This window comes from Malurus melanocephalus, unplaced genomic scaffold (genome assembly GCF_030028575.1).
Source record: "Malurus melanocephalus ecotype Western Australia unplaced genomic scaffold, MMel_1.1 scaffold_363, whole genome shotgun sequence".
NCBI classification, from domain to species: domain Eukaryota; kingdom Metazoa; phylum Chordata; class Aves; order Passeriformes; family Maluridae; genus Malurus; species Malurus melanocephalus.
Genome location: NW_026623595.1, coordinates 344,840 through 363,680, shown reverse-complemented (window position 1 = coordinate 363,680; position 18,841 = coordinate 344,840).

The window sequence follows — 18,841 nt, the reverse complement described above, 5'->3', positions numbered from 1 at the left end:
CAGCTGGAGCATCCTCACCCAAGGCATGGCCACACTCACAGCTCAGCAGCCCCAAATCCGTGATGTGAAACCGCCAGCTCGCCTGTGTCATCCTTTCAATGTTTCCATCCTAATTAACGCTTCAATTTTAAAAAATTTTCTTTTTAAAAGGACGGTGTTGTCATCATCAGGTTTGGTGCGTGCTCCCCTGCAGGTTGYTGTTTTGCTGAGTTTAGAACATTGAAATTCCATGTACGGGTTAAGATCTAAGCCTGCTGCGTTTCCACTCCTGCCAGTCAGTCACTAAAAGTGATTAATAAATCATCAAATATTAATATCATCCCTTCAAGTCATAAAAGGCTGCAATATACATTTATGATTTTTAAATAAAAATTGATGACTATAAGTTTTTTTGTAATTGGGAACATAGTGGGAGGGGGGAGAGGTAATCTGATGAATGCTGTTATTTATTTTAACTTTTATATTAGGTTCATGAAAAAAATATTCTCTCTATAACCTGCCAAGATTTATCAGCCTGTGACATTTTATAATAAAGAAAAGACCGATTTTCTAATTAAAGATTTGTCAAATAAAGAAAATAAGTGTGCATGTATTTTCTGTCTTTGGGGGGTAGTCACATGAAATAAAATGGTTGAGCTACATCTGCAAAGTGCTGTGACAATGCATTTCCTTGCTCTGWGCACATCCATTCCCATTGCCCTGAGCTGAGAGTGGTTGTCAGTGCATGTGGATAAAACACAGAACGAGGCCATCTCTCTAAATGATTAACCTGGCATTAATTTCAAATTTAGCCTACCCATTTTTTGATKCATGTGCCTGATGTTCTGAAAGCAGCAGAGCTGTGCCAGGGGATTATATCACTGTTAACATTGGTGCATGGCAGATTATCCTGTTCTTATCTCCCTCCACCGACTGCCCAGAGAAACCAGAGAGACAAGGTTTGTGCTTTAATTTTACCCTGCAACAGATGAGAAGAATCCAAGCTCAGGATTTTYATGAGTGAGGTGAATGAAATTCCTGATCAAATCCTACTGGAAACAGGGACATCTCACATAAGCTTTGTCATGTGGGAGGGACTTTTCAATGCCTTCAAGAAAGAGCAAATGCCACAGGGTACAAATTAAATGTCTGGAAGACAAGGTCCAAAACCCCTAACAAAGGCAAAGGGGTTTTTTTGTTCTTATTTATTAGAATTTCTCTTGCCGTCCTTGTTATCCTTGCAATAACTCACTCTCCCTTTGAAGGTCACTATGGTCCACATAGTACTGCTGAGAGCAGGAATTCCACAAACCATAAATCATCTGAAAAAAATATCCTATTCCAGGGTGTGAGATTTGCCACTACTTGATTTCATTGACAATCTCATTGTCCTTGTGTTGCAGATTTCTCTTTTGCTACCCCAAAGTCAGTCACTGACAACCCATGCCAGAAACTTAGCCTTCCAATGGGTTCATGTTAATAAAAAAACCCCTCCAATTCCTATTCCTTTCTTCCCTTTCACAGGGAGAGAAAATTCACTCCTGTGGCTGTTGAGACAGAAATGTATTTTTCAGAAAGAACTGTTTGTTTTAGGAGTCTTGGACACGCTGGCATTTTTGGCCCTTCAGAGAAAGGTTAATCCCATTGTCTATTTTTTGTTTCACTTTTCCTTCTTCTCTGCTCTTGTTTACTTCATCTTTGAAACACACAGGATCAGCCTCATGTGAAAGGCAGCTCTTTGCAGGCACAAATAGGCCATTAACCCCACTTTTGAACACCTGCTATCTCATCTCTGTGAAAACAGCCTTAAGTTGTRGTCATAGCAAATTGTCTGGGCCACAGCTCATAATAGCTGCAATGCTGAAAATCASTTTTAATACCTACAAGATAATTACAGCAGCCCTAAAATGTGAGATAATGTTAGAAAATCAGCAATATTTCAGCCATTTTAATGGTATTTAAGTTTTGGTTCTTCCCATGTTGCCTGTTTTGTGTTCCTGCCTTTGCTTTCACCTCAAACAGATCCTTGTTTTGTAAAGAGCCCACCAATTTTCTTTGATTATTTTCTTTGATTATTTTTTTTTTTATTATTTGTGAATGATGTGAGAGATTTTACTGGGATCTCCACAGTGACTGTAATCAGTAGGTTTCTGTTTGTGGGGAGCAGAATTTCTCAAAGGGTGGGATGAATTCTCTTCTCAGGCTGCTGTTTCATGGCTGATGTAAAATTAATCTCTGGAGCAGCTCCATAATCAGCCAGGCAGGAGTCTGAAAAGGAGATGATTTCCCCAYGCAAAGTTTGGTGCGATGAATTCCATAAGTTGGTCTCCAAGTCAAGTGAACTGGTTCCCATCTGTGAAAGTACCCAAAGAGAGCAATCCTTGAATCCTTTGAAGTTTTACATGTCAGTCACTTTGCACCGTGGTAAGTGAGGAGGGATTTTGCAGTGACTGCAATTTGAATCTGCAGTCTGCATTGGGCACGAGGACAAGGGGACAAGCAGAGGGACACAGCCCCTGCCCAGGCTCCCCTGCCAGCTGAGACACTGACGGAAATGTATGTTCTTCAAAAATGGGATCCTCTCCTCACACAGTGCTCTGTGACCTGCATTTATTACTGTCAGCATTAGTAAATGTAGGRAAAATTGACACAGAGCATTTGTTTTCAGCTCGCCAAATCACACTGCCTTCTGTAATACGGGTTGCAAATGAAAAACTGGTTCAATGAGATTGCTCTGCACAGCTTTGCTGTGATGACTAAATTCTCTGGGATCTCCAAAGGACCCTAAAATCCACACTTTTCTGCTATGCATTATGTATAAATATGAATTTCTAATCAAGATATGCACTCTCCTTCTGGTATATATAGAACAGTCCTGAGTTAGTAAGAAATAGCTTTCTGCTCTCTTAAAAATTGAGATTCTTCTCTAGTGGGTCTTTAAATCTTTGTTCCAGGAATTGATCATCCTGTTTTGACGTCAATGGCCCATACTGAGGTTATTGAGTACAGCAATTTTACAGCCAGCTCCTCTGTTTTCCTTCATGTTTTACAATTAGCCAAAGTTTTAGCAGAAATATCAGCTGGGAAGAGAGCCTCTTGTCATCTCAGATTCATCAGCTGCAGAAGCCACCAAGAAAGGTCAAAACCAAAAGCAAACATATGTCTTCATATTTACATTTAAAAACAGGCAGCCCAAACAGCAGAGAGCTCTTTGCCTTTGTTGAGCACAAACAAAACATTCTCAGGTAGTGAAGTGTGAAGGTGACTGGTAAATCAGCCTACAATATTTTATGTTAAGTGTTCACAAAAAGAATAATTTGGGATGTAAAACACCACTTCTCCCTGAGAGTATGCTACCCATGATTCCACCTTGAAAACAGMTCCACATAAAGAAGAAGGAATTATCTTAACACCTTTATTTCTTTGTTTGTATTGTTTATCTAGGTGCTTATTTTTCTTTTTTACCTCTGAAGATGAAACTTCTTTCCAGATTGTTGTTTCTTCTTTTTACTAACACATTACTTTCTTTCTTCCCCAATATGTAGAGCTACACAGCTGATAAACCAGAGGAATTTTTAGCTATAATTTTTTATCTTTTAAACATTTTTTTTTACCTATTGATTTATTTTTTTACCTATTGTTTTCATATTAATCACCCCCAAAGTAAATTTCACAAGTTTTCTGTCCACATGAAATAGGTGCATRCCTTTCATAATATGGGATGAAACTTGCTGACATTCTGCAGTGGCCCAAATTCTGACTGAAAAATATTTTCATATTTTTTCTCTGTGTAGTAGCAGAGCCCATTGCCTGAACCATTTGCATCGTGAGAGTTCTATGGTTGCACACTCTGGTGGGTGTAAGGTGGGCTCAGGATTCCAGCACAATAAGGGATAAAAATGTGATGCATTTGGTCCCAATTTTGTGGTCTAGTATGGAATCGCAATTCTTCTCTCCCAGTAAAATGAGSACATTGCCAAACTGGGGACATTCCAGTTGAAGATCACTGAGATGTTCAGGGGRYKGGAGATGCACATGAYRTCCACAGAGAAGCTGAGAGAGTGGGGTTTATTCAGATTATTTAAAAGAAAGCCATAGGACAGGTCTCACTGGAGACTTCCATGGTCTAATTTGYGTTAAGGAATAAAGAAAAAGCCAGAGGTTTTCCAGTGAAGCAAAATGAGTGGACAAGTGACAGTGAACAAAGCACTGCAAATGAAATTTTGATGAAGTACGAAGTAAAAATGTATTCACCATAAGGGTAATCAAATATGGAAACAGATTGCTCAGGGAAGTCATGGAATTGCCATCTTTGGAGACACTCAAGCTCAGCTGGAGTTTGAAGACAGTGCTGTCTGAGGTTTGGACTATCTGACTTCCACATTGTCGCTCTCTACAGATCCCTGAAAGAGGGTGCAGCCAGGTGGGATTGGTCTCTTGTCCCAAGCAACAAGGACAGAATGAGAGGACACGGCCTCAAGCTGTGCCAGGGGAGTGCCAGGCTGGGCATCAGGAGGAATTCCTTCATGGAAAGAGTTGTTTAACATTGAAATGGACTGCCCAAGGAAGTGGTGGAGTCTCCATCCCCGGAGCTGATCAGGAAATGACCGGACGTGGCACTAAGTTGACAAGATGATGATCAAAGGTTGGGCTTGATCCTGCAGGTCATTTCCARCTTAAAAGATTCAGTGATTCTGTGTAATTCTGAGGTCTCCAAAGCTGATTCAGTTAAAAATTAAGACATAACTACACAAAAGTAACTTGTGCATTAAACTACACTGAAAAATGATTGGATTTCTCTCCTCACCTCTTGTGCCATGAAGGAGAGGATTTCTCTGGTGGTGTCTGGAGCTCTCTTTCCTTACTCCATGGCCTGTATAGCAACGGGTGAACTGCAAGAGATCTCAGAACACTCAAGTCCTGAGAAGCACTTTGTGTACAACAACAAAGGGATTATTGCAAAGTTTGTTGTAACTTGGAATTATTCTGTATTTGTCATCATTAAGATATTATTTGTTGGATACATCATGGTTTGTTGATACCAATTAACTGAGAGTAATCCAGTTAAAACAGGAATGTCAGAAACATGGTAGAGTTTTCATGACTTTTTCTAAATACAGAACTGGTCACATACATTGAATATTCAAGAACATGACAGTGTGAGATTCTGGGTTTTTTCATTCTTTTTATTTTCCTAAAATAGAAAGCAATGCTTATGAAAGGCCTTTGTGGTTTTTTCCTTTTCCCTTTTAATTGTGATCAAAATTTTTCCGTGGAAAATAAAAATAGAAAAAGCTTTGAGTAATAATATAAAAATCCCTTTTTGTTCCACACAAAGGCTTGTTGATGCAAATTTATACCTTATAGATGTATATAGTTCCATGTACAGGCATTGTGAATAGTCACACACAGAAGACATGGAAAGAAAAAACAATCTTCTGATGCCCAGTGCCCAATTTTTTGAGCAGAAAAGCTCCATCTATACAAGGATGAAATAGCGTTAGGGACCATTTCCTGCTGCAGACGTCAATCTGAGCAAATCTATGATATTAAAACCAAGTTTTAAAACAGAAACTACACTACCAAACTACTTGTGCTCTATATCCTTCTTCCCCAGCTCCAGTGCCTTTTCCTGGACTCTCTCCAGAYCCTCAATGTCTTTTTGAAGTGGGAGGCCAAGGTCTGGCCACGATATTCGAGGTGATTCCTCACCAGTGCTGGACACAGATGACCATGGTGAAGTTCTGTGTTCATCTTTATTTTTCCTCTTTGCTCTTACTAAGACGATGTTAAATTCTCACTGCTTTTCCCAGGGGGAGAGTTGGATCTTCCACAGCTGGATCACAACATTTGGATCTACCACAGCTGGATTCACCACAGCTGGATCCACCACAGATGCATCTTCAGCGTTTGAAGGATTGGCAAACTCTCACATGCACATGAAAAGACACACATCCAACTGACCATTCAAGTCTTTTCCTTCCCAATTAAGAGCTGAACCACTGAAGTAGTTAATGCACAGAATAACCTCTGCACCTGCCTCTACCCCCAAGGARCAATGACTGTGATTCATAAGGTTCATTATGTGCTACGTTTGGCACTTTGTCAACAGTGCTGCCTTTGAAAGAGCCAGGATAAAGGGTAATGGAATGGAAAATTTCCTTTTATCCCATTGCTGGGTCAGTCTGGGTGTATCCCATGTATTARCTTGCAGCCAAGAGGCAGAGTGTGTGCCTTCAAATCACATGGCCTTTGGGAATTACTAAAGGGAATACTACTGACACAAAGGAAAAGGAAACAAAGTCATGTTCAGTGACTTGAAAGAACTCTTTTGTTTTCTTCCCTTTTTCTTTTCAGTTGGCCTTTCCAAGTTCTTATTAAAAGCACAATTCAGTCAGAAGCCATCTTCCTTTTTAATGCTAAATATGTAGGTTGAAAAGTACATATTGTCTGGAATTTGGGGTTGCAGATGAAAGCCACTCACCTTCCTCTGGCAGTGCAATCAGTGGCTGGCATTAGAAATTGGGCTGATTTTAGAAATCGTACAAATTGTCTTTGAAAAATCCACCAAAATCAAAGTGAGTTTTTAATTCAATCCTGAATTTTCCTTCTGTCCAAGCCATCATTGCCCTATTCTAGTTATTTACTTTTATCTCAGACCTGGCAAATCTCTTTCCCCAAATTGCCTGTCTACCGTGCCATGCAAAGCAGTGCAACAGCTGTGCCAGCTGCAACATCATTATTAAATGATAGGATTATCTCACTTATTATAGTTCTTAATTAGTACTGGGTAAAGTATTCATATCCAAACTGCCTGCCAGAAGTCATCTTGATTTTAACTGAATATAAATTCAGTAAGTCAAAAATAATTCCAATTTTTCGTGTCTTACACACCCAGGTTTCCTCCAAGATAAATGGAAGGTCTCAGGTTAGGCAGGCTTGGGCTCTGTGATCAGCTGTTGCTTTCCAGGGTTCAGCTTCAGACAGAAAAYTCAGAACATTTGAGAATGTAAGTTACTGAAAATAAGTATTTTCAGCAACTCTACATTCTACACAAACTGCACATTTGTCATTGCTGCATCATTAAAACTGGAGCTGAAGGCTGTATGTATCCATGCAGCTCTTGGATGATAGTCACTACAACAGGTTAATTTCAAGAATTTTGCACAAAAAAAAGAGTCATGAACAATGATGATTTATTAAATTCTGTGCCAGAAAACAACTGAAAAAAAAACCAAAAAAAAACCAAAAAAAAAAAAAAAACACCCCAACATTTTGAAGACTGTCCATCTGTCAACACTTCTGTTTGAGGAACCAGGTATTACACATCAGGAAAAACAGGATTCAAGGTCTTGCACTTGTTTTTTTTTCCTTTTAGTTTTGTTGCATTTGCTACAGGCAGAAGCAACTTCACACTCACTCTTTGAAAAATGCTGTTCCCTTGTCTTCTCTTAAAGTTTGTGGTAAATTCTCTGCTTCTCTGTCTCTCTAATGTGCATGGCCTCGGGAATGTCTTTATCTCATTCCTGCTTCATGCTAGGTTATATTCCATTCAGCTGGCCTGATCCATATGCATTTCTATTTTCCAGATAATTACATTGTTCTACTTGTATCATTAGTTTTATTGTTGCTTTTGTTTCTAGGAGGCTTCTCCYAACTAATTTCCAGGTTTTCTTTTTKGAATTTTTGTGAGATACTGAGTTAGGGGAGAAGGCAACAAACCTCTTCTGTTCCTMATCATAATCCCCAGTTTCTGAAACCTYGAGGCTTTCTCATTACTGCTCCTAATAAAAAGCATTTTAAAGTCATTATTTCCCTTCTTGAGGGTCTGTAGCAAAAAAAAAATTATTTTCCCCATACAAAAATTCCAGGTTWGAACTAAAAGCATCAAGGAATGGGGAATCCATCCCTTCCCACAATGATTTGTTTCCTTTACTAGTTAAGTAAAGGAAACAAATCCTCTGAATCATCTACCAGACTCTGTAACTGGACACAGTGGCTTTGCTCTGGGATGGAGGAAAAATGCTCACTCAGCTCCTAGAAAGAAGTGATGATTGCTACCCTGTCCTAAAGTGAGGAGCAGCTGCCGTTGCTTACCCTGCTGGGGTGCTGGGTGTGTCCCCAATCCTGGCTGGAGGGGGTTGCTGTGCCCAGGCCATGTGTCCATGGCCTCCTCTATCCATAGTGAATCCAACTCTGGGAGCTCCTAAAGCCTCGGAGACTTTTTCTGGCTTTGTGGGTATCGCAGCAAAACCTCCAAAAGCAGAAATGTCATGTTCAGGGAGACCCTGACAATATCTGCTGGATTTGGTGTCCCTTCATTTGGGTATTGCTCTTCTAGCCAGCATCCCAAAGGGGCTAGTGCTGGTAATCCCATGCACATTAAATGTGGGTATTGCAGCTTGGATTTGATCCCATCTAGCTGGCAGTACTTTTAATATCAGTGCTTGAATGAACCCAGCCCTCACTGTGGTATTCCTCAAAGTTTATTTGTGCTTCCTTTGCTGCTGGCACACACATGGCCCCTATTAACAGCAGACAGGAAAAGAAATTTAGTTGTGATTAGCAAAGGGATTTTTCTCTGGAAAATAACTTTCCATTTTTAAGCACTTTCATAGGCTTGGGAGTCCAGTATTTCTCTTGCWGAAACTCTTTTATTAATACAAACCTGTCAGAGGTGTCACACTATTCCTAACTTGAGGTGAACCTGACCTCACAGGAGTGAAAAGCTTATCTGATATTTGGAAACAGAAGAACACTCTATCCTTCCCTGGCTGCCCCACAACTTCCTTTCCATCCAGTTGCCATCCTTTTATAAGTAAAGGAACATGAAGGTAAACAAATATAGCAAACCAATCTCTTTGAAGATGAACTGCACTTTGTTTTTATTTTTTTCTTCCTGTAAATCTTCAAGACTGAAATTCTAATAAACATCTCTTCATAAGATATCTGCTGTCACTTTTTATTTGTCTGAAACATTTTTTTCCCACTGGTGTATCTTTCAGCATTTACCCAAGCCAGAAAAATGTTACTTACKGGCATTAACAGCCTTGCAGTATTTAAGCAAAGCATATAAGCTATTTACAAAAACCAGGTTGACAGCAACATTTCAAAAATGAGACTATAATGTAATAAAAACATTATCCTGACTTGTGTCTGATCAGGGAATAAGAAAATGAATGAAAAATTACAACAAATGAGAATTTGGAGAATTTTCCAGGGAAGGGAAAAATGAAAGTGGAGGTAGAGAAAAACAAAGTAAAACCTTCCAAAAAGGCCGTGTTTGACTACAAGAATTTATGGCTTCTCTTCTTATCTCAGTGCACCCTCTGTGAAATCACTCCCCATGCCAAACCTGAGTGATCTGTCAGCTGCCCACTAAACCCTTTTTCTTCAAAAGGCTTAACCACAGTACATGYCCATTGTATTTCCACAGAATGGTGCACCCATGTTTCAAACAGCAGAGCTTAATACATCCCTGAAAGCATCCCTGCCACTGATGTTTGCAGCAATAAATGTGGCAGGCTGAGGATATATTCCCAGCAGGGCTGTGACAGTGCTTAATAYAGGTCCCTCTATGCCCACCTGCACAGAAACAAATCTGTTACTTGATGATGTCTCTTTCTGTTCACCCATTTAGGTGCAAACCATTCTCTTGCTGTCATTTCTTGGGTGAGATACAGCTTTTCTGTAAACAGCACCCCAGGCTGATTTCTTCCTTTTGTTCCTTCAAATCCTGGAGTAAAACCTCTGGAAGCAACAGGCTCTGGCACCAAAAGTGGGTGAAGTTTGTGATGCTCAACACGACTTTTGTTATGCCATGCCATGCCTCAGTGCCAGGCAGCCCTTTCTGGCATCAATCCCAGCAGCATCCCCAGAGGATTGTTTGTCTTAACCCAATCTCTTCATGAGAATGGAAGAGAAATGAGTGATAGGAATCTGCACAGCTGCCTAAGGACGTAGCCAATGGGCTATTGCCCAGTCTGGCTCTACAGACGAGTCAAACTGACACTGAAACTGAGAGGAGCCTTGGAATAAACGCAGCTCCCTGAGGAGATGGAGAAAATGGCAGCCTGTAAAAAAAAAAAAAAAAAAAAAAAAAAAAAAAAGTGGTGGTGTTGGCGTACAGCCAGGATATTTGTGTGCTGCAGAGATTTTTGCTTGCTTGCCTTTGAGGGCCACTCTGACCTTGGAAGAGTTTCAGCCATGAAGCTGTCCCACCCTTCTGTGCACGAGGCAAGAACAAAAGAGATGTTAAACCAGATCAGTGGGCTTCTATTTCTGCTCAGCAGGGCTCAGCCAGAGCATRTCCTGGTTTCTCTGTTCATGCAGTGCCCCACAATTGGGCAGCAGAGGAAAGAGGTGGTGAATGTGCAGCTCCTGAACGTGCACTCGTGCCTCAGTGGCAGACCATGAAGGGAGAGTTTGGTGTGACCACTGGATAAATTACTTCATTTTGCCCTTTTAAGCCTCAAGTCTGGTTCAACACACCCTGGAAGTGGGCATCWTCATTTCCTCACTCTCTTCTCTAATGAGACGTGTCTCACTGCCTGCTCAAAGAGGACTATGATTCATTAGAGCACTAATGCCTRTCAATTTCTATGCAAAACTCCACATGACAATAACCCAGTGCATATTTCACACCTCTGGAAGATTATGAATTGGATGACAATGGAACAGGAATAGAAAACTTCAAAGTTACAAAACTTCAAACTCCCTTATTTAAAGCTGGCAGTTTTATCTCCGTCATTCATGATGTCTTTAGTCTTTATTCCACTTCCTTTCAATAATTATCAAGACTTCATTTTTTTTTCTGTTATCCCCAAATCTACCTTGCTGCACATATGGATAGAGCAGTAAATTGTTTTCATCTAGAGTATCATTTTCTTCTCTTTTTTCCACTTTTTTCTTTCTTTTTCCTGCTGGTTTTTTTCTTCATATAGAAGTGGTTCATGCAGATTCCTRAAGTAGGCACAAAACTGCATCCTCTGGCTATTGATTTATACAAAACCCTGAACACCTTTACARGCACTCCACTAAGGGATTTCAAAACCCACACAATTATTCCAGGAGAAATTCTAAGTATTGCAATATTCATCTCTATTTAAATGAATGAATCTCTTGCTAAAAGACTTTTCTTTCACCATGGAAGGGAAGARCTGTCCTAGGAAATAATTCCAGCAAAGACTGATCTCATAATTTAAGATATTGGTCACTAAAAGTGAATTTGGCAAAGACAACATTCAGAGAAGTAGAAATTGAGCCTCACAACCATATGAAAAAGTTTGTCAATGGTTTTGGGGTAGAGCTCTCAAGGTTACAATMTAATTCCTTGGACAAGAGTCCTTGTTGCACAAAAATATTTGATGGAGAGATATGGATACACATCTCAATTTCTACTTCTCACTCTCTTCAGGAGGGCAACTCGCTTTGTCTAAACAGTTAAATAGCGATTGGACAAGAGAAAAATAGAGAAACCAGTGGTACAAGAATGTGACCAAGATTTTTTAAATACAGTAGACCCTGATTAAAATCCTTAATCCCAGCAGGAAGGAAAGGACTCTTGGACATTCATCCTCCCCTTGCTCTCTGTGCACCCCAAACTACTCAGCATTCTGGATCCTGAGCAAAGCTTTCAAAAGTCATCATAGAAAATGGGGAAAATGTCATTATTACCCTTGATATTTAGGTGAGGTACTTAGACTAAAGTCTGACATTTGACTCCCAATGGCTATGAGCAGTCTATAAGTCCATCACAGATTTCCTTCTGACCATCAAATTWTAAGAACAAAAATAGTCTGAAAAGTTATTTTTAACCAGTATAGCTGGAATYAAAATTTCTCCTTATCCATCAGCACAAAATCAAAATTAGAAAAGTCAAAATATAAAATGTAATGATCCAGAGGAACAAGATCAGTGCATAACCCATTTCAAACTTTGTTCAATTGASTCATTCCACTTTCTGATTTTATTGGTGTTCTTTTTTGACTGTTAAAACTAAAGAGGAAGAATTGAGGAAAAAAAATCTAGCAAAAAATTTAATTGTTGTTGATAACCCTGAAACATCCTAAATGGAAACTGTCTTCCACAAGGTGAAACTCCATCTGCTTTAAATATTARGTCCCTAGAAGAAAACTTCTCTTCACTATACCACCAACCTTTCTACATTCTGGACCCCCAGAAAATGGCAATAAAACAAGAGACGGGTTCACACAAAGTTGTTTTCTTTTTACATAGCATCTTTATGAACCCATTCTGGCCCAGCCAGATTCCCAYACACCACAGCCAGACACCCTCAGGGAGTGCAGCTACAGCCAAGCTGGGCTTTTAAAATCTCAGGGATGACCCAAACCACCGGCTCTGTGAGATTTAGGGCTGCTCCAGCACTACGTCATGGAAGTGCTCATGGCTCACAGTATTTTATAYCTGAAAATCAAAATCGGATAAAGAACAAGTCTTAGTTTAACACAACARTAAAACCAGTAATTCATACTGGGATTCAAACCCCTGTTTCATTTCTAACTGYAAACCCTGCTTGTTTTAACATCCACATGTAGGTGTTAGATGCATCAGAACCTCTTCTTTTTTAAAAATCCTCATTTAATTCTTCTTTTATTTTCAGCTTCARCTCCAGAAAAAGCTTACCATAAGCAGAAAGCTCCTTGCTAATCTCCAAATCTCCATGGAGAGTGCATCTGTTATGGAGCTCCCTCTGATCTTATAGTTTTCCTACTGATCTAAAAATAAATATTTGCTCATAATTTATTTTTTTTAAAAAAACAGCTTCTCTTTCAGGATATCAGAGTAATGTCTATGAAAGAAAGGGGGAAAAAATCTGTTCTTTTATTCTGGCTTTGAAGAAAGCTAATAGAAATAACACCTGATTCACTCAGAGAACTATTTTTAAGCCTTTTCTAAGCATGACCTTCAAAAAAAGACAAAATGCCTTCTTCAGTGCMTGCCATTGGATCTAAAGCTGCCTCCAGGACATCAAAGTGCTCTGATTTGCTGGACCCATAGGATGTGGGCAGGACCATCCCTCCCTGGGGTCGTTAAAGTCTGTTTGAGCATCCTTGAACGTTTTTTCAGGTAACACTCTTTATGTTACCTCTGTAGGACAAAGACCCTGCCAGGAAGAACTCCTGYRGTTCCTACAGAAAAGTCACTTTGTRCTTTTGCCTTTGTGYGATCAGGAAGAGCCTCTGCTCAGTCAGACAGCGGCCCAAATCCCACTGCTGGATGAATGTTCCCTCACCCCTGAGCTGCCAGGACAAAGCACGTCCTTCCCTTTGCCTCGTGCCTGCTGTTCTACACTGGGACATTTTATTTGGCGCCTTCCAACTCCTGCTTCATGGGAAAAAAAAAACCCTGTAAATATGATCCTTTCTTCTTTCCCGTGCTATTTGTGGCCCCTACTACATCCCATCAGATTCCCTCTTTTCCAAGATGAGTCCATTCAACCTGTAATTTTACAGAAGCTCTTCCATGCTTCTTAACGTGATTTTGAGGCCTTTAACCAGCTCTTTCCCCCTTCTGCCATTGTTGCCTAAAACAAGGCTCACCTGAAACAGAGGCCAGACAAACTTAGGAGAATGATCCAGGCCTTTAATCCAGGCCTAACAGGCCTAGTGGTACATTAGGGCAGACAAAAACCTCCTCCTGAGGCTACACCCAAAATGGACACRGAGTCATGAGATCTTCACCTTTGTAAGTTCTGTCTTATTAACAWATTGGGCATGATTCCCCAATTATATCTTCAGATATGATGTCAACCACCCCAAACTYGCTCCCCCACAATTCGCTGTTGTTTCCATATTTTGGGGCTCTGAGCCAGCGAGGTGTCCTTGGATTCAGGCTCAGAGAGGAATCGTTTTGTCTAAAGATGGGAGAACGGTAGTTTTTAGTGCTGTACTAGAGAAATACAAGAATACAGAGACATGAAAATATAGAAACTAAAAATCCTAAGGCATCACCATTTCCTGGGACAGCGTGCTGTGGAGTGCCAGGAATCCTGGCAGCAGCCTGGTGCTGTCTCCCAGCTCAATCCCAGTTCCTCCCTCCAAGTTTTTTACTGTAGCAGAGCTCTCTGTGTGGGCAGAGAGAAAAATGGGATTGAAACACTGCCAAGACCAGTCAATACCACCCAGCACTGATGAAATCTGTGTTTTCTGAGCCTTGGCTGGTCAGATTTGCAGACAGGTTATTGCTGAAGGGGAGAGGGTGAGTCTGGGAGGAAAAGCCTCCTCCTGTCTGTGTCTCTGCTGCCAGCACTGCCTGGCAAGGTTTTCCACAGTGCACCTCTTGTCAGAAGACCAGAGAAAGGAAAAGGAATCACCTGTCTTCAGATGAACAGAGAAAGGAAGAGGAACCCCTCTCCCCAGTTTCCAACTCTCCTCAGATGTCTTAAAAAACAGGACAAAGTCACTAGTAAGGAGACCATCTCACTTTGAAGTCCTCTCAGCAATGTTAGAAGCCTGACCACGTAGCACTCCAGAATGCCCAAACCATGGCACCTCCCAAACCTTGATTTGTAGGATCAGASCTGCCAACTGTCTTTTGGGGTTGGGGAGAAAATAAACAGAGGCAGTGTTTTTCCTTTATTTAGAGAATAATTTTAATCAGATTATCCACTAATAACTTCTCAAGTGGAGGTTTTGTTTGTTTCTCATTAAACCAAAATGCTTCTCACACACTTTTTTCAGCCACTCAAATCATAAAATAGAACGGTGTGGGCTGGAAGGGATCTTAAAAGGATCTTAAAGACCCAATTCCATCTCCCCTGCCGTGGGCAGGAACACCTTCCACAGACCAATCTGCTCCAAGCCCTGTCCAACCCTGCCCTGGACACTTCCAGAGATGGGGAAAACACAGCTCCTCTGGGCAATCTGTTCCAGTGCCTCAGCACCCTCAGAGGGAAGAACTTTCTCCTGAYATCCAACCTAAACCTGCCTTGAGTCAGGACAAAGCATTTACTACAGACACGTGCAGGTTATGGATTKCAGTTAAATGGCACCAAAAGCAGCCTTGATGTGAAAACATCCCATTTTGTGATCAAAACCCAAGASAAAACCACAGGTAACAGCATTGATCCATTCTCTTGCTTTATTTGAAAGCACATTCAAATAACAAAGTGCAAAAAATAAAGTCTGCCCGTGATGTCATCCATCTGGTTGTGTTTAGGGGAATAAAAAGGGCAGAGAAAAATGAAAATCACCACTGTTGTTCCAACACAGTGACAGTAAAGTGTCCCCTGATGCTAAATGCAGGCAGTAAGTGAGGTTCTTTACTGCTTCATAACACAGTGTTATATATTAACAATATATTAACTCAGCAACACCACTTGAGAACTTACACAGTTATTTACAGGCTCGCTCCATAAATTTTCTCTTACATTGGTGATTGCAGTTCCAGGAGATTGCACTGACACACGAYGTGTTGGAAACATTGATGGACACAAACAATTGAATTTTATCCTGTGAGTTACAAAATGATAGYAGTTAATGAACTCTCCCAGTGTTCTGACCTCTGAGGTTCATTAATCATCATACTCAGACCTTCCATTACACTTGGAGCTCCAACASGCTGAAAAAAATTCAGTAATAAATATTCTAGGAAGTTTTGTATTAGTTTCTTAGAGCTTTGAATGTTGCTTACAACACCAGCATGCTGTGACTGACACTTCAGCTGTGTGCTCAGGGGTCACTGGGAAGGTCAGGTGCAATTTTTAAGGACTGCAATGAAGCAGAACATGGAGGAAGCTGAAATCACCCTAAGCCAGGAGCAAAGAGGCCTTCAGCCTTCCCCACCTTTGTGCTACCAGCCAAGTTAAATCTTTAGTGCAGTCAGTAGGTCTGCTCAGCAAAAAGGACCCTCTCAGCTCGAGGTCTAGTTGCTYACASCAGAGTTGGARAGCCATCTCCCAGACAGAGGTCAGRGCATCTGGCATTTCCTGGGCCCCATAAAACTGAACAGACATTTTCTCCTTTCATTTCCATTGCAGTCTCAGAGCAGTGCCCTGATTTTGGTGGGATTGCTGTTGGTTTATCTCAACTTTAATTAAGAAAGATGCCCATCCTCCTGCCCCCTATCCCTTTTCCCTATGGACCCAGTCTCCCTGTTGTGGGTGCTGTTAACCAAGTGCAATTCCAGCAAGGCTGGTGAGGCTGCTGTGATGGGAGATGAGCAAGGCAAAGAAACACAAGATCCCTTTTTTTACATTAGAAACTGTAAAGATATGTAGGCCATGGACTTCCAAMTAGGTGGTGCACCTGTTTTCAGCAGGAAGGAGTCTGATCTCCTAGACAGAAGAGAAATCTATCTAATACATGCCTGTGGTTTCTTGTTCTAAAATATTAAACACAGACCAGTATAAGGACATTTAATGTGAATACAGTCCTACTGCCAACAAACTGAAACAATAAATACAGCACMTATACACACAAAAATTACACTTGAAATTATTTCTTATTAGGATACACCTTTAATAGTAGGAATAGATGTCTGTACAATTAACACACCTAAGCTTTGAGAACACAATCAAATTTCAGTCATTTTGGGTCAGTGTCACTAAATGTCTATTGGTATCTTTGTAAATTTAACTCTATTCGAAATATAATTCCTAAGAATGAAAATGTAGATCACAAACCACTAATATATATTTTTCTGAAGGTAATTTTCTCCTGTAATTTCCCCGTGGTTGTTTGGTGTATTTTAGTTTAATGATTCTGAGAATCCAGCTTTATTATCGTATTCTCAAAAGCTCAATAGCACAGCTGAAAATATTTTATTCCAACAAATTGTCCATGGCAGTAATTACAGCACTTTATTTCAGCTTGAACTGCAAGTGTTGCAGAATGATACCTCTCTAAAAATCTCATCTAATAACTGTGAAAGCAAAGCTACCTCTTTCATGATAAAGTTTAACTCRGTATCTGCACATGCCACTGCATTGCACCAACTTTGGGTTTTGAAACCACTTCATTAGGAGTGAAATTTCACCATGTGAGGAGTCTTTTGGAGCCAGTTCCARTGTAAACAATCCAGCTGTCTGCACAGCAAGGTCAGCACTCATTGCTTCAGCAGCACAGGTCCTAATGTGAGATGCCACTAGTGTTTAAATTAGAAAAATGCTCAGAAATTCAGATATGACTAAAAATGTCTATTCAGAAATATTGCTAATTTTTAATAATTTTTTGTTAGTAGATTAAATAACCTTTTCTTGAGCATGTGGTGAATCATGCCCCAGCTTCTCATCTTGAGAGCTCTTCCAAAGCCTGAATGTTCCTGTAGTTCAGAAAGTCCCATCCCAGCTTTTCCTGCCTTAGCTTCCAGSTTTGATTTCTCATTCTCTCACCTTCTGAGACTRTAACTCCCTTCMTTCATTTATATTATTATTGCYYCAAAGTWATTTATAGACTGATATMATTTGCTCTCAGACCTTTCCTCTTTTAGACTGCTTAGCACAACCCTGTCACCCTCTCACCTTAGCTTCTATTCCTTAAACATTATCATTTTTTTCTCTTCCCTATTCCACTTTCTCTAAAGCATCCCTTAGCTTTGGGGACCAGAACTGCAGACAGACATGMAGGTTCTCTACCCACTAAAGAAACTGAKATAATGGCTTGTAATTCARGATTGAGGATCTTCAGGTKCTCTMRGGAAACAGTTAGAGGTGTTGCAGAYTGCCTCCATGAATGCAAAGCCCTRAGGTAAGATCCCTTTCTTTGTATATTTTGCAAGATTGGTGCAGAACAAGCAAGACTTTCACACCAGCCCCTGATTTTAGGATGCTGAGCCCCCATGTAGGCCTCTTCAGAAACCAAAAAGGTCTTCCCATCTCTATTTTCATACCAATTTTCTAGAGCTACCTATTTGCTAAATGTTTAATATTTTCACTAATGTAAAATTATGCTTGATGCAATGTAAACATTATTTATCATTCAAAATACATTGTTTACCACACATCTATCCACCATCTGTGTCTGAAACRTGTTCTGTGCAACATCAGGTTTTGGTCAGTGCAACGTTTACTTGATATTTTCATAAATTTATTAATTCTATTCCACAAAGATTAAGAGATCTACTCTCAAAATTCCCTTTAGGTGTTACATCCAAAATACAGACCAGTGACCATCTTACTGACTCAGGGAACCTACCAAACCTTTATCAGCAACTTTCATTCATTTGTTGCAGTGGCTTGATTTGAGATTGAATGTGTCTCTCAATAGATCTCAAACAAACCAGGTGAGTTTTATTTTCTACACAACYGAAACACAAAACTGCAATGAGTGACTGGAAAATGCTCTTTTTTCATAACTTGAGAAGCATCCTGTAAGTTCAGAAGTAATGAAAGCATGAAGATCTGCAACTAAGTCTCGTATTTCAAAAGGTTTTGCTCTGACTTACAGGTCCAAGACTCAATCCCCCAGCTACAAAGTGAAACAGGAATAACTTGGAAAGTGCAGATCGTTCCAGGCAGTTACAAAAGCAGACCTCACTACGTGCACCATGTTCCAAGTGAAGGAGAACATGAACCATCCTGAAAAGCAAAGCATGAAGACAASGAAAAGGTCAGTATGGGATGCACAAGGGCTCAGGGATGTGTATAAAAGTGGTGGTCACAATGGTGGTGCTCAGCAGGTCTCCAGGAAACCTCATTCAGGCAGCTAAATGTTCTTCCTTGGGGCCAGAGAGCTGCAAAGGCTTGGGAAACCAGGGAAAATACAGATGTGGAGGGAACTGAGGAACCGGACCTTCCTTGGGAGGAGGGAAGAAGAGAAATTGGTGTTACAGTGAACATCATTTGCTAAGAGCTTCTTACCCAGGGTGARACTCATCTGGGGACATCCTGAGCTGGGAAATG